At 44.2% G+C, this 17744-nt stretch overlaps 1 protein-coding gene across 1 annotated transcript in view; it reads left to right on the forward strand.

The window, feature by feature from the left end:
* The window catches only part of OTUD7A (OTU deubiquitinase 7A), a 681211-nt gene that overhangs the window by 308898 nt on the left and 354569 nt on the right, over window positions 1-17744 (forward strand). The gene's annotated exons all lie outside the window — the stretch shown is intronic.

A 17744-nucleotide genomic window follows, 5' to 3' on the forward strand; every position in this document is an offset into this window, starting at 1 on the left:
GGCAATGTGTAAAGTATGTATGCAGCATTTCAAACAGTACTTAAGTGGAAATACAAATAGCAAAATATTCTGTGGTGGCTTCTCCGCTGAGGCAGAGGAGTGTTGCCCCACTGTTGTGAAGGAAGAATAAAACGATAATAATGTTTTGTTATCATTTAATTTTTCCTATTGCAGTCAGTGGTGGGGCGGGACTGGCTAGAGCAGGGGGAGATGTTGTTTACACTTCCTAGGTGCTCATGACTGTTTGGCTGGCCCCCTTGGACCGGCCAAACAGCCATACACACTTTGCATCAAAAATGACAATAATCCAATCAGTAGAATTGAAGATATGCAATTTTAAAGATTTAAGTGAAAATCGTGCCAAAATGCACAAAGCTGAACGTGATGGAGAGCTGTCTGGCTCAGGGAGACCCCGTTAGGCCCACTGAACTAGAGTGCCTTAAATCCCAGTTGCAAAGTGTTGCAAACTCCTTGCATTTAGGTGCGCTGGCCGGTGACGAGAAACCGTTGATGTGGAGCTTGCGATGCTAGATCCTGTGCCAACTTGCATCAAGTAACAAAGTCAGTGACCATTGATTGGAACTTGTTATGCGAGGTCCTGCATCCTAGTCAAGGAAGCTGCTTGGGTTTGCAAGGACTTGCAATGCGTCGTCTCTGAGGTCAAGTACTGATGAAGCTGCTGGGGCTTGTGAGTACTTGCTTTGAGATATGCTCCATCAAGCGGGTCCACTTGTCAGTGTTGAGATGATTCATGCTGGTTCAGGCTTGCGGAGATATCGGGACAATACGCGGACCTGCGTCAAAGATACATGGCACACAGAAGCGGGTTGTGTCCCTGTGGCTTGAGAACAGGAGGGAAAATGACTGACCCTTGGAGATTTAGGAGTCCTGAGACACACAGGCAGGCTGGTTTTTACAATGGCAGCTCACAGCAGAAAAGTCTATATGCAGCAACAGCTGTCCTTAGGCAGCAAAACATGTCGCCATATCAGACTTCACAGCTGGACAGTTCTTTTTCCTGATAGAGTCCTAAGGTCCAGAAGTGATTTAAAGAGTTGGGGGTCTCAGGTCTAATATTTATACCTGGTGACCACTTTGAAGTAGGAGAGTGTTCTAGAGGGATCCACCCCTGAAGTGTCACACATCCCTTTCCTCTGTGCCCTGACCCCAGCTTGTCTGGGGTCACAAAAGACAAGTGACAAACGCCTTGTGAGTGCATTCTGGCAGAGCCTTTATGATGTGCAAAAGATGACTGCTCCTACCCCTCATTAAGTCAGAGTGGCCCATTCTACCAACACCAAGCTTCCCTTTTTCTCACTGTCTGAGAGCAATACATGAGGACCAACTGCCAGCTATACCTACTCATGTGACCAGGGACAGGCTGTAGGTATTGAATGGTTAGGATATGAAAATGGGAACTTTCTAAAAGTGACATTTTCAGATTTGTGACAAAAAATCGGACTCTACCATTACAGAGGGCTTCTAATTACAATTCATTTGGCTCCAAACTCAAACTGTCTGCCTGTTCCCAATCGAAAGTTATAATTTTTTATATGTAATAATTTAACTCAATGTTATCCTATGAGAAAGTTAGGCCTGACAGTTGTAAACAATGAATTTAGGAGATTTTCACTACCCGGACATGTAAAACTTAGAAGTACATGTCCAAACTTTAAAATACACTGCAACCTGCCCTCTAGAATGTGTCGGGATCTATCCTAAGGGTAACCTATATGCAATTAAAAGGGAGGGTTGTGTCTGGCAAGAGGTTTATCTTGCCAGGTCCAAATGGCAGTTTAAAACTGCACAAACTGGCTGCAATGGCATGCCTGGGAGATGTTTCAAAGGCTACTAAAGTGGATAGCACAATGAGTGCTGCCGGCCCACCAGTAGCATTTTATTTGTGGGCCCTGAGTACATGTACTACCACTTTACTCTGGTCTTGCGGGTACAGTAAAAATGTAACTTGGGTTTAAGACAATTTTACCATGTTTAAAGGAGAGAGAGAGCACGCACTCTAGCACTGAGTAGCAGTGGTAAAGTGTGCAGAGTGCTAAGGCCAACAGAACAAGATCAACCAAAAATGGAGGAGGAAAGCAAAAGGTTTGGGGGAAGACCACTCTAAGTTATCAAGTCTAGTATGGAGGGAAGTGACACTTATTCTGGTTTCTTCTGGGCCTTCTATACATTTATATATAAATAACAGTTGCCTACATAACAACTTGATGTAAATATTTCAAACAGTTAATGAACTTCCAGTTTGTTACACCTCAATGTTTTTCCCTAACAACACCCTTCAAACAGAATTTGAATATAAATTTGAATTGCATCTGTGTTGTTCTTGCATACATATTAACATTTAAAATATTTCACACAATGGTTGTTCATTCAACAAAATGCAAGAGGTTGCACAAGAGAAATCATGCAGTCTTTCCACAATGAAGATGATTCTACTCCAAGATACTGCGAAATGGCACCCATTTTTCAGTCTATAACTTTCTAAAAGTGTGTCCATTCAACTGTCTTCAATACGCTGACATGATCCTACTTTATTGTGTCTAAAAGCATGTGCCTTCACCTGTCTTCAATACACTTATATGATCCTACTATATTATGTTTTAGACCAAGGCCAATTCCTAGACATTTCTATCATTTCATTCTGCCTTCCAGTTCTCAAAAATGCATGAACATTAAACACATATAACATTAAATATATATGGGAGGGTGCCTCTTCTTTTTGCATGGTCACACACCATTTTTCTTTTATTGACTACTATTGCAGTTTTTTTAACTCTAAACTAGGTGACTGCTATCTTGGCCAGAGTTGATGTATTCTGGCCCTTAAAAAATGGTATCATGTCTATCTCCTAACTGGCCTTCTGAACATTCCAGTAAGGCCTTAGTATGTAGCGTAGAATACCTACCAATGGCATGGAAAGTTAAATGTCACCTATCGATTGCAGCACATGTTGTGCCATCCACTACTCTGACAAAATATGGCTGCTATTCTCCTTTTACCTGTGAAATAGGTCACCCCAAAGTAGGCCTGTTACTCCACAAGCTCATGCGATTACAACGCGGTCGTTACAACAACCTCGTTGTTACATCGCAGTACCATTACAACGCAAGTCGGTACAATGACTTGCTCTAAGGGACGCTCTAAACTAATGAATAATATGATTTACTAATCCAACACCTTCCCTACTGATGCACACACTGGAGTTGGAAAAGTTGGAAAAGTAAATTATATTATGTCTAAGTCCAGCGCGTCCCCTAGAGCAACTAATTGTAACAACTTGCATTGTAATGGTACTGCAATGTAACAATCTGGTTGTTGTAATGACCGCGTTGTAATTGCATGCATTATAAACGCATGCAATTTAACAAGCTATATTCCCTAGTAGTAGTGACTAGCCCCAAAAGTTATTTTCATAGTGAAGGAGCATACCTATTCTCTGACAAAAAAACAAAGTTCAGTATAAAATAATAAGACTAATATTTCTCAAAGTGAGAAGCTAGAAGGATAATTCAAACACTATTCTTAATGTTTAGTAAAAAATACAATCCATTGTTGAAGTCAAATTTTTTATAAATATTTTGTAAAAGTGATTTTTTAAACATTTGACTTTGGCTTCTTGAACCTCTAGTTGGGTAATCAGCCTTAGCCTGCCAGCAACTCATCTATCAGTGATGGGTGTTAGCTATGTGCCACTTTTGAGTTCAGTAAGGGCAGCTGGATAGGCTTAAGGAACTCCATTAACTTGAAACGCACCAGGGGGAGACCTGCCCAATTGTAGTTAAATGTAAAAGGAGACCTGGAGAAGAGCGTCTATGGAATGCTGACCTCTCTGTGGACAGCTTTGCACCAGCTCTTTGGGAAAGAGAGTTGCTTCTTAATATAGTTTGGTGTACTAGAGGAGGAGGGGACTGCTTATTTCCCTAAACACAACCCTGACTTGCACACAAACCACCTCCAAGGGCAGAAAGGCTGTGCTGTTTTGGATTTTGTTATAACAGTGCATTGTGGGATAGTTTCAGTAAGGCAAATAGGATGTGCTCCCGAAGTCAGAAGGTTTACCCTTAGGAACTCTTTCCTCATTGGTTAAGGAGAGTCCAGGTGTCACCCAACCCACTAGCTGGTGAATCGTACAAAAGTGGCACCTTACCCACAGCTCATCAGAACATTTTCCTGACATACGGAAGAACAGAAAAGGAGTTGACTACTGTGGAAGACATGTAGACATGTGAAGGACTGGACCTGCTGCTACTCAGGGGGAAGGTGGGGAAAAGGTCATTTTTTTAAAAAACTTGCTTGCAGGACGGCTTACCGCCGCTGCCTGTCGGTCGACAGGAGGAACCAGTGAGAACACAGGCTCCCAGACTCCCCTAGCCAATCACGATGGTGTCTTATAGCAATGTTGTGACTTGGCTGAGCGCCGTGGTTTGGCGCTCAGAGAGGGACTGGGAAGCTGTTCATGTTCTCCACCCAGGCAGTGCAATACAGCTGGTTGAGAACATGCAATGTGTGCATGACAGTTTGGCCGGCCAAACCATTGTGCATCCCTTAGAGAGTGCTCACCATCTCCTCCCTCTGTACCCCGCTCTGGCCAGCCCATCCCTGCCCCGCCTACATCTATGCAGGAACGAAAAACTAAAATGATAATATTATTGTCTGTTATCATTTTAGTTTTCTTTTTTGAACTGCTCACAGAGCAGTAGGACAATGCTCCTTCGCCTTATCAGAGGAGCCACATCTGATTTACAAAAAGCTACATCTGAACAGAGAAATCCTGACTGTGTCAAGGAGATATTGGCCTGATAGGGGTCTTCAATCCCTGTCAAATTTGAATTTCTCTTCCTTTTCGCTTCAATAGGACCTTGTCTCATAACTATCCTGCCTTGAGAGCACTACAACCTGCAATTTTTCTCCAATGGAGGATTTCTACTTCCATTGCAGAGACTGATTACCATGGGGGGTGGACGTACCGTATTGGAAATCGGGACTGCCTGACAGAAAGTCGCAGTCCCGACATGGGCATTCTGATACGACCGCCACCATGGTGGCCGCATTGCCTATTGTTCGTAATGCGGCGGTTGCTGCTGGCTGCAGCACACGCTGCAATACAAAAAGGGTCACTTGACATATCCCTGCACAACGTTGCAGGCACCATGCGGTGCCTGCCACATGATGTAGGGACATGTAAGGGGGCACCACTAGTGCCCACATTGGAGAGCCAGGAGTTAATGGGGCTTACTGCGGGCCCCCAATGTCCCTTTCCGCAAGTGTTTCCATGTCTGGTGTACCACCATGAAAAGGCTGGCGGGAGGAACATCGTAATCCATACGGTGGTGCCTGGTAGGCACCACCACCATTGCAGGGATTGCTGACCCTCTGCCACATGGGCAGACTCAAAGAACCCGTCAGATGTGTGGCGGTTGGTGTTTCCAACCGCCATCACACCCTCCGCCATCCTAATATGGCGGCCGGTGAAGGTGGTTTAGATGGCGTAATGACCAGAATACTAGATTGGGTGGAGTACAGTATAGATTCAGAGCATGTTTAGGTACATTACAGCAATGCTTACATTTATTTATTTTTTTCAAAGATTTTTTTATTGAATTCAGCATTCAGAAATAGAATACAAACATTGATAGGCATACGTTTCAATCGGTTTGTAGCTGGTTCACATCTTATAGCTGTAGTAGATAAGTGATACATTAATTCAAGATGAGTGTCTGTTTTGTCTAGACATTTCCATTTCAACAGCTGGGGATATTCCCAGGCCCCCTCTATGTGCATTCCAACCGCCCCAATTCCTATCCCATTTCTTGGGACATCCTCTGGCTTTTAAGACTTCTTTCTCTGCTTGCCATACATTTGTCAAATTCAAAAGTTCTAGTTGTGGGTCTTTCTACCGCCCCCCATTTCATGGTGAACGCTCTTTTTACTAAGGTATATCCCAGAGTGGCTAATTGTTGCTCCACCTCTGTGAGGTCAGTGGCCTCCCAGATGTTAAGAAGCCCTAAAAGTGGCGTTAGCACTATCTGTTTTTTCCATTGCCTCTTGCATTTGTAGCGTAGCCTGATCACCATTTGTGTCATATGTGGGGGCATCCCCAAATTATATGATAGAAGGTTGCCACTTTCTTGACACCTGCGCCGACATAAAGTGTTTTGCCTAATTCCCATCTTCGCTAAAGTGGTCCCCGTGAAATATGTTCAGTGTAGGATTTTTATTTGTATCAGCCTGAAGTGAAGAGTTATTGCTGCTTCCCGGGGGGACATCAGTGCCGTTTGCCAGACCTCGTCGTCAATATGTCTGATGTCAGCTTGCCACCGCACTCAGAGAGTGCGAAAAGGATCTGGCAGGTTGTTACACAGTTTGCGATATGTTAAGGAAATAGCTTTGTTTGAGATGGGCTCAGATAATAACTGGTCTTCCAAAGGGGAGGACTCTGGCAACACACTCATGTCCAGGAGCGCTGTTTTTAGTGCGTGATGGATCTGCATGTATCGAAAATTCTCTCCGTGATTCAGCTCATAGTGTTTCTGTAGGTCACTGAATGTGAGGAGTTTACCCTTTTGTACCAACTGTCCCACGGTAGAGATCCCAATCGTGTCCCATTTGTCAAATCCTGAGTGATAACATAGGAGTCCCAATTTTTGAGAGGCCCACAGTGGTGTGGCATGTGTCAGCACACCAGTCCATCCCAAACGTTTTGTGGCCTGATGCCATATTTCCACAGCCTGGACCATTGGTCCCACATATCTCACTTTCCGGGGTTTTGTGTATAGGGCTCCCATGTATCCCTCCCTTCCAACCTGGTATTTATCAAGCATGTATGCTGGGTCTGGCGGGGAGCGGTAAAAACCAATGATTTGTGGCCACTAATTGCGAGGCCCAATAGTAGAGACGTATGTCTGGAAGTGAGATTCCTCCATCGCACCACCCTTTGGTCAGTTTGGCCAGTGCTATACGGGGCACTCCTCCACTCCATAATAGTGAGCGGACTTCGCTTTCTATATTGTTGAGGTATGAGTCGGGTATTTTATGGGGCATTTTTGGATGATATATAAAAACCTCAGGAGTGCAAGCCTCTTAAACAGGGTGGCTCAGCCCAAATGCTTACATTTTTATCTAATGTATAGTAAATATGAATTTGCTAAGGGGGGCTCTTTGCATTTGGCCTTTTATGTACAGTGTGGGAGATTTTAGAATTAATGAATGTGGATAATGAAACAATCATTGTTTTGCACAGACTACAAAGAAATGAAATGAAATGAAAAATTACATTTGTATAGCGCATAACTGCCCTGAGGCCTCGCAGCGCTTGAAGATTAAATGGCTTAGCGCAGGCTCAGGGCAGATCAGCAGGATTTTGCAAACAAATGCGTTTTCAAGGCCTTTCTAAAAAACAGGAGGTTGCTATTTCCTCGGATGGCGAAGGGAAGGGCGTTCTAGAGTCTGGCCGCCGAGTGGGAAAAAGAGTGGCCACCCCAGCGGGCTCTATTGATTTTAACAGAGGTAGCCAGCTGCAGGGTGCCAGAACGAAGGGAGCGGGCTGGAACATAGGGCGTAACCAGAGGGTGCAGAATCGCTGGGCCTACACGATGGAAGGATTTGTGCAGAATGCACAGAGCCTTGAACTGCACTCTGGCAGCTATTGGGAGCCAATGGAGGTCTTTCAGAGCCTTCCTCGCCGACTGCCGACGGGGCAGATTAAACAGTAGGCGGGCCGCACTATTTTGTGTGACCTGAAGCTTCTGAAGTACCGAGGCCGGTGCTCCCAGATAGAGAGCATTCCCGTAGTCCAGGCGGGAGAGAATCAGGGCCTGGACCATGATCCTCCTCACCTGGAAAGGGAGCAAAGGGAGCACCCGCCGGAGCATCCTCATTAGTCCAAAGCAAGTGGCGGCGGTCTTGGTAGCCTGGACCGAGAAATCAAGGGCGGTGTCAAGCCAGATCCCGAGGCTCTTTATCTGGGACCTAGGGGCGGGGGGAACGCCTAGACATGGTGGCCAGACGGGTGCAAGAACAGACGGGGAGGAATTACCGAGGAGAATGATGTCTGTCTTCTCCCCGTTAAGTTTCAGACAAGAGGCTTGCATCCATCTGGCAACAGCCTCTAGACAGGGGCCTAAGGTGTTGGATGATCCATCTGCGTGGTCTAGAGAGACCACCAGCTGCGTATCATCCGCGTAGGTGACAATACGCACACCAAAGGGATGGACTATCCTGTCCAGAGGTTCCATGTAGGCGTTAAAAAGGGTCGGGCTCAGGGAGGAGCCCTGGGGGACCCCGCACCTGAGAGGATGTTTGGGAGAGACTATCTCGCCCTCGAAGACCTGGAAAAAACGCTCGCTCAGAAAGGAGGCAAGCCAATCTAGAGCCGCGCCCGACACGCCCATGCCAGCCAGTCGATGTAGTAGCGTGGCATGGTTTACCGTGTCGAACGCGGCGCTAAGATCTAACAGGATAATGGCCACCTTTCCTCCCTGATCAAGCACGGCTCTTGCTTCTTCTGTAACCGAAAGAAAGAGTAAGATCGTCCAGGGATGTGAGTAACTGAGAGTTTTAGCCTAACCTGAGGTGAATGCCTGGGATGTATTCTTTCTCCCCTTCTCTTTGTTTTATATACAGATGGATTGATGAATCAATTAACAGGGGCTGCGATGAATACACACGGACTGAGGAATAAGTCTTGATCTGTATTATTATATTCAGATGATGTTGTGGTCTGCGAAATGTGTATGGACTAAGAACCAGATTGATTTCTATGTTTTATTAATGGATTCCTGTGTTTAATTCATCCAAACCCTTTTTCTTAAGAAAGGGTTCAAAGGGTTGATAACATGTATGTAACATGTGTTAACCCATGCTCCATCATTTAACTACCTAGGGATTCCTTTCACTACAAATAATTCATGGCCCCCTGTACTGAGGCCCAGTAGACGTAGGTTTGTGGTGTGGTGTTGGAGTTTTCAATTTTGCAACTTGGTTTGGGAATAAACCCATTAAACACATGACAATTATACACAGTAGTAAAAGTGTTCTTATTGTTAGATATCGTGCAAGTGTTTGGGGTTATGTGGAAATTACCTCTTTGCAGGCATAATCATTTTACAGACATTTCCCGGATTTTCCCATCGCAAGTAACATTTTATATCTCAAAAATATCTTAATAAAAATATATATTTTTAAAAGTTAGTAACACTTCATCTGCTAGGAAGAACTAGGAGAAACTTCTGTTAGGCATGGGCAAAATTTAAATTGCCTTGGTGTTATTCATGTTATTTAGTAAATTTGGCACTATGCTAGATATGCAAAGTTTCCCCAAACCTACAATCATGCCATGGTGTGTAATTTCGTATCTTTCATAGTAAAGATTTACTGCAAACACATGGGTAATACAGAACACATGCAGCAGTTTTTCACAGTGCTCCTTTTTAAATGCATCCTCGTGGCAAAAAATCATGCAGGGATGCATTTCACGCTACATATAGGACAAAAGAATGGATTTGTGTTTTGCATAACTACGTATAATTTTGCTGTAATTTTGCACGATTATGCAAAATTAAATTACGCAAAAGCGAATTTCAGGACATTCACAGACCCTTAATATCCATGTAGACTAACCCCAACACAACTTTACATTCAGAAATCATATTATATTCCTTAAAATTAGAGCCAAGATATTCCTGGTTGGGTCATTTAAAAAACTTTTCACAAAGTTGGGCTGTCTGAAACTGTTCAATCTCCCTCAAAATATTAGTAAGGTGTGTATACTGTGATTACAGAAGGGGATCTGTAAGAGGAAACAATTTTTCAAAGAATGCATAGAACTGAGAAAAAACACTGAGCATTTACTCTTTTGAAACCCAATCCAGGACAGGAACCAGATTTTAACTTTAGCCCTAAACAGTCATGAGCGCAATGACCCGGGTTAGAGCAGGACTAGTTAGCATTTACATCTCCTTTAGATTGAGACGTGAAAAATGTACTAACTACAAAGTGGCTTTTTTGGGGTTGTGTGACAGAGGCACATATGGCTAAATCATGCATGCCTCTACAACACGGTCCCAACAACGAATACGCCCGAACAAAGCATTCCTTTACCATGCATTACTTTACCATAAATGTCTTTACCACACAATTTCTTGGTAAAGACCTGACTTGTATAGATATGTGTGGTAAAGATCAAAACCCAACCCCCTACCCTTAGCCCTAAAATCTCTCCTGACCACCGAGCCTTAAAAAACGACCCTGCCTCCCCCTGCACTAAACACTATCCTGACCCGAGCCCTAAACACTACCCTGATCTGCCCTGAGCACTACTCCAACCCCTGAGCCCTGAACACTACCCAACCCCCAGCTCTAAACACTACCCGACTCCCGCTGAGCCATACACATTACCCCGTCCCCCGAGCCCTATATACTACCCGGACCCCTCTGAGCCCTTAAAACTACCCAGACACTTAAAATCTAACCCCCCCTTCCCAAAACCCAGCCCCAGCCATAACCCCACCTCCACTTACCTCACCGCGTCCTCTCCAGATCCTTCCTGTTCCTGTTCCCGCCCATCCCAGGATCTAGACAACGCCCTGCCTTAATCACGCATGAGTGGATAAGATATATGAGTGGTTACGGCATGCCTGGTTGAGCTTGCGAGGAAATGACACGTGTGGCTCTGCCCGCGTTGTAAAGGCCATATACCCTTATTTTGTTTCTGCAGGTGGTACCCTACTCCATGTTTGTTTTTCTGTAGGACGATTTTTAAATGCAGATGTACAAACAAGCAACATTTTTTTATACCTAATCTGTGATTGAGTGATATTGCGGTGTAGTTTATTGTTGTTTTAGCTGCTTTTTAGTGTTATTTGTCTCCAAAATGAACTATTCGTTGACTGACTGACATTAACACTAGTGGTACATTTACTCCCCTAATCCAGAATCAAATAAATGCACATTCTGAAAGCATACCCAACGTTTACTTCCACAACTTCATCACTCTCTATGAAATTGATCTCTTCTTCATATCCAAGTTCTGGCTCACCATTACTTCATCTCCCACCTATGGTGAGCTCACCCCAGATCGTTTCTAGATCACCATATTTCCTACTCACATTGTAATTTTGAATACATTTCTGCACACCTTGCAAATTAACCGGCACACTCTATCACTTTCCATCTCATCTAATTCACCTCTGTCCTCCACAAAAGATTTATTGATACATTCTAATCCTTCTTCCACATCACATCTTCCATATCCAGCTCCATTGCTAATAACATCTGTTAGTGAAGTAGTAACACCCCAGCACCAAACCTATGAGAGATCCTTTACTTGGACTTGTTGTGTCACTCAACCTTATCTTCCAAGGAAATTGTCACACCAACAACCTATGAAACAACCAAAACGAAATCCTCTTACTACCCCTGACTCTCTCTAGTCTGAATCTTCTCCCCACCTAGGCTGGATTTGACTGCTACCTACTACGATTTCACATCTCATCTGTCGTTAAAAAGGAACGCTCATATACCTTCTGATCAACAAGACATGTCCTCACATTATCGTCTATCAAAATCTTGGCCGCCGTTTCTCCTGACCCTAAACCTGTCTTGGACACTCTTCTTAACAACCTAACGTTCACTCTCCAGGACTTTGCTGACATCCAGACATCCATTCACAGCAAGAACACCAAAGATAACTCAGATGCAGCAGAGGAAGCAAAGAGTAAGAAAAGTTAAGGGTGTAATGGGTTGTTCCCCCCAGACTATACAGTATACACTACAAACCAAGAAATATATATATATTCTAATTCAGGAGGGTTGCATAGCACAATCCTAATGCTATACTAAACAGGTAATGTGTTTTGGTTTAAAGGTTGGTATAAATACGAACCCTCGCCTACATCATCGTTTATGTGTTCCCCCACATTCACAAGATTAAAATCAATAATGAGTGGAATTAACCTATCTATCTTGCCAGATAGTTGCCATGTTTCTGTCTAAACCTGTTGCTTATAAATATTGCAAGACTTTCATCAGGACTGTGACCCAAATAAAAAAGAGGCACACAGTGCGTTACATACTCTTCTTAGCTGTGTCAAACTCTTCCCTAACCTGTAGTGAAGACAATGAAAAGCAAGCATTTTAAAGCCAACAGGTCTTGTCTTGGTAAACTTGTGATTTTTGTTATTTCTTTTTTTGCAAATGTTTAATAAGCATTATGGGCCAGATGTAGGTAGGCTTTTACCGGGTGGTAACGGCCGAATTCGGCCGTTACCACCCGGTAAAAGCAATTTGACATGTAGGTCCCTGTAATTTACAGACTCGGTAAATTTACCGGTAGGTAAATTTACCCAGTATGTAAAATACCGAGTCGGTATCATTACTGATTCCGGACAATTGGTATGTAGGTGGGACTCTTCTGAGTCCCACAAGCAGTACCACATCGGTATTTTACCATCAAATACTACTTGATGGTGAAATACCGTTTCTGGTGTGCATGCACATGTGTGCATGCACACCTATGCCATATGACAGGCAGACCTGCCCTTAGGGCAGGTATGCCTGCCACATGGCACCCGAGCCTCTTTTGGGGGTGCCAGAGGGTGTCAAAGTGACACCCCCTGCACCCTTGTGACAGTCGGTATTTTCCGATGTGGTAAATACCGACCGGTATATGCCCAATCAATCCTATGGGCTTCAAAGCCCATAGGAATGCATGGGCATTAACTGGTCGGTATTTACCACATCGGAAATTACCGACTGTTTCCGATTCGGTAATTGCACATCTGCAATTACCTACATCTCGGTATTTTTATTTTCCGACCTCTTAAATACCGAGTCGGTGTGACTCGGTATTTAAGAGGTCGGTAAATAAAAATTACCTACATCTGGCCCTTAGTATCTTGATCCTTGATGAAGTTCGAAAATTATTCATTGCTCTTATGTCCAACAGTCTGATTTTTATTGCATCTAATTCATCCTCTACATTATAAAAAGTATCATCCAAAACAGGATTAGAATACTTGAACTGTTGTATATACTTTCATCAGCCCACCACACACCTATTCGCTCCCTCAATCTCACACGCACACATTCCCTGCATCTGCAAAAGGAAAACTAGATGTTGCACAAACTGTGACATCGCACCCAAGACATGGAACAATCTACCTCAAAACATCAGAGCCTCCTCGTCACATCAGGAGTTCCACAGAAAGTTGAAGACCTGGCTCTTTTTTTTTTATTCAAATAAGTTTTTATTTGTTATAGTTGTCATTGTACAGTTTTATAAATGTAGCAGTGAACCGGAATATGATATATCATTGGAAGAAAAATCGAACAATTACCAGACTCGTTCTCATTCTACATATTTTCATGCGCCACCCTTACACTCTACAAGCATTAAATACAGTGGGTAAGAACAACGTTGAGTTGTGGTGATACGTGAAAAGCTGGTTGGGAAGGTTACCCCATTAATTGACAGAGAGGACTGCCTGCCGAGGGTAGATTACCATAGACAGGTCATATATAGAGGCGGTACTTTGTTGTTCCTAGTTAACTCGGTAGAGATCTGGAGGTGGGACGGAAAAATAGTGGTCCAAACCAGGAATAACAGGAAGACCGTAGCCCAGCTGTAACAGCAACAGCCCACCCATACCAGAAATAACAAGATATTATGCATGGTATAAGCCCCCAATCACATCAGTCTTATGGAATACGTGAGGTCTACGCTCAGCCCTGTATGGAGCACAGCACATACAATTCACGATAGGAGGGGGGTCCAAACTGCACCACCACCTCCCTCTGCTATCTGATCTACATCTCCCGAAGTACTCCACCCGCTGGGGACCCCTGCCGAAAGTCAGGCAGCATAGCGTTCCAGTGAGCAGCAATGGGGATTTTCCGGAGACAGAGAGTCTCCTCTTTGTGTGGGGTGATGTTTTCGGCCCTGGCCGACACCAGCAGCGAATGTCTCCAAGCTAGCAGAGGAAGGTGGGCGAAAGATTTCCATTTCCTTGTGAATAAGCACTAAGCCACTAGCAGCCTTACGTCTAGGAAATGTCAAGTTCCCCTCTGACGTGTACTGCTAGGAATGAGATGTAGTAGGAGTTCCTCCCAGGTGTGTGTCATGGTGCGTTCAGCTCAAAATGACTGTGACCGACCGCCAATATGATGCAAGCTGGGGGCAGGACCACACCGTGTGAATCAGGTCTGCATCTAAAGCACGGCATCTGGGGCAAGTTGCATCAATGTGATGGAAATATTGGTTCATCTTATCTGGGGTAAGGTATGCTTTTTGTGGGAAGTAATATTGGATTTGATGAAAACAAGCATTTTGGGGAATCCTATCAGAAATTTCTAATATTGTGGCCCATTCTTTGTCTGGACAGAGGCGGGCTAGGTGGTTGAACTAGGGTTAAGAGCAACACCACCGCATGTTGACACAGCAAATCTTCTGGTAAGATGTCTGCCCGTTCTATTAAACAGTGAGGTGGGTCTGATGCTCGCTTTACATGTCTCTCTACCAGTGCCCTAAAGCAGCGAGTAAGGAGCTGTGCAAAACGTATTGACCAGGGTGTAGATCGTCCTCCTCTACCAGTATGCCATAGGGTAGCAGTACACCGTCTCGGTAGAGATCACCTAGGTTGTGGGTGGCTCAGGGGATGAGGTGTCAGCCGGAACATGGGGAGTACCCAGTATGGGAAGCGCCGGTGCAGAAGGGGTCATCGTTTGAGGGAGATACACGTTTCTGTGTAAGGAGTGGTAAGCAACTCCAAGCAGTTGGGAGTCTGGTGGCCTACAATGAGCACAGGTGGAACAACGAGAGCAGCGCTTTGAGCGACCAAGGGGGTAAGTGCAAGAACACCCACTGTGGCAGGAAAGCGAGATAATATTGTTCCATGTTAGGAATAGTCTGATCTCTTCAATCTGTGGACAAATTTAGCTTTGAAAGTGCCACTCGACAACTGGGGCCATTCCAAATAAATTCCCTCATGGTGCGTAAATTGTGCAAAAATGGGGGACACAATAAATGGGGACACAATATAGAGAGGCAAGTTAGTGAAATAGGATAACAGTCTCTGCGGGACGACCATTTTCAGTAGCACTATCTGACACTTGACCGATAGGGGAAGCGTGTGCCAGAAAACCATCTGGGAACTAATAGCTATCACAGCTCTGATAAGATTACCATCAAGTAGTTAAGTTAGTTGATGATCGATCCTAATTACTAGATAGCAGAATGAATTCGGTTGCCACGTGATGGGTACACCGCAAAGTGCCAAGGCGGGATCAGGACTTGTGGATGTGAACGGGAATAAACAAGATTTCGCCTAGTTTACCCTCAAACCAGAAAGGGCAGCAATGTCAGTGAGTATGTGAGCCAGTGCAGTGGGAGTCGACTGCAGATACCAGAGGTATAGAAGGAGATCATCTGACAGAGAGATGTAATGTGAGTATTGTCTCCCGGGGGAAAGCCTGAATCGGCACCCCTTACAAGAAGAACGTCCGCTAGTGATTCTATGGCCAGGGAAAAAGAGCAGAGTGGATAGCAGGTATTTTTGGCGGGTGCCGCGGCACATCAGGATTGGGTCTGATATGTAGGAACCCGTCCTCACCCTGGCCGTTGGCACAGTGTAGACCAGTCAAACCAGATGAATAAAACAGGGCCCAATATTGTAGAGAGGCATGGTGGAAAAAAGGAAATCCCATTCCAGAGAATCAAAGGCCTTTTCTAAGCTGAGCACAAGATAGCCCGAGGAAGGATAGAGATGTGTGGAGTAAGTGGAAACACTGAAGAAGCACCGCAGTTTCAGGGAGGTGTTACGAGCTGGGATGAACCCATTTTGATCCAAATGCACCAGTGATGGAGCTAGGGGTGCCAAGACCTGGCCCTTCTTATAAGCACATTGGGGACCACACACCTATACACCTGCCCACTTGCCTGCATACCCTCTAGAGTGATAGGTGTGCTATACAAAGCAATATAGCATTACAAAACTTTTCCTTATTTATCTGCCATTGATGCTGCCCTCTAATTTTCTGAATGTCATACGGGCATGATTAGAATAGGAACATGCCATGGGGAGACACACTAGGCTTAGGGCCTGTCTTCGAGTTTGGCAAACAAAGTTTACTTCATTTGGGTGACAGAAGAAAATACTGATGTCACCCCAAAGGAGTTCTGCCTGCCAAATTTATCTTTGTCTTCCGGCCCTGTGGGCATCTCTCTACATTGACAAAAACCACTGTTATGGGATTTTTTGTCAGCTTAGGAAGAATTTGACCGGTGGAACCATCAGCCATAAAGATTGGCCGTCAAATGTTTCAACTGTTTTTTGGCTTCCCAATTCCCAAAGTGGGAATTTGTTATTGAAAAACAAAAAAAAAATGGTTCTCATGCCCTGGGAGTGTTATCCAAGGGTGTTGGGCTCCTTAGTTTTATTTCTTGTCCTTTTACTGACAGCTTTTTCCTGGTAGTGTCAGAGGTAAAAAACACCTTACACTGTCCACCCAAAATACAGAAGATTATGTAAAGTCCCTCTTCCAATGACCCCTATTTCATTGAGCCATCGGGGGAAGTATTCTGTCCATAGAGCTAACGGAGGTCCCTGACATAGTAATTCATACGGTTTGCCACAGAGCACCCTGTCCACCAAACTCCAAATCAGAGCTTCAATCCTCCTACTGCTGCTGTTTTTTTTATCCATGTCAATTCTTTGCACTTGGAAGCATTTTCAGACTTCAAGCACTGTAGATGTGGAGAAGACTATGGTGATAACAATTGCTTTTTATATAAATTAAACCCCTACAAGTAGCATGCTGCCAAACATCAGTAAAGTCAGCAGTTAGGTTAATGCCAAATTATCTATAGAACATGGTGAAGCAGCTATGCCAATAAACAATTTCTCACTGTTACCCATATTTGCAGCTGGCTACAGGACTCCCCTCCTGCCTTCCCTATAGTTCATGACTCGGTGGTTCTCCTGCATTGTGTCACCAGGTTAGTTACATAGTCCTCATAATCAAACCATAGACTGAAAACTGTCCGGATCGCACCTCCAAAGTTTGCATGAGGTTAGTGAAGTTTGTCAGCTCCTCCACTTCAAAGAAATCATCAACAGTTAGTATTGCTTTATATTATACTCCGGCAAGAATAGCACAATGGGGGAGGACTTTCTTGGATTACTTGTCCGCGGTGTGGTAGGTCGGCAGCAGACCTCGTGCATATGTTTGCATCTTACCCACGGCTTCAGTGTCTGTTAGAATCCATCACGAGATTCTTGGATCAGTCTCTGGGGCTAAAAATTATACTATCCCCCTCGTTGGTCTTATTGGGAGTAAGCTGTAGGAAAGAGAATGATATGGCGTATCAATTTCTCTTTATGGTTACGGCTGTATTACGGATGAGTATCGCCTCTGCCTGGCTTGACCCTTCCCCTCCCACTTTTCATCAATGGCTATCAAGCTTACTCTCAATTTATACAATGGAAAGAGCTATCTATGAGAGGAAGGGTTAAAAATCGAAAATGTTAGGGCAGGGGATCTGGGCCCCCCTAACAAGATGGAAGGATTTATAGAAATTATAATAACCCAGGTTTATAAACTGAGCTGTTGCGCTGATTGTTTTTTTTATGTGGGTTTAACTCAATTGTTATAGTTTTTTGTTTTTTATGCTTTTATGGTTTTTTCTTTGAAGATATATTGTCTCTTGCTTAAAATGTTTCTATAATTGTAA

This window comes from Lissotriton helveticus, chromosome 3_2 (genome assembly GCF_964261635.1).
Source record: "Lissotriton helveticus chromosome 3_2, aLisHel1.1, whole genome shotgun sequence".
Classification (NCBI taxonomy): domain Eukaryota; kingdom Metazoa; phylum Chordata; class Amphibia; order Caudata; family Salamandridae; genus Lissotriton; species Lissotriton helveticus.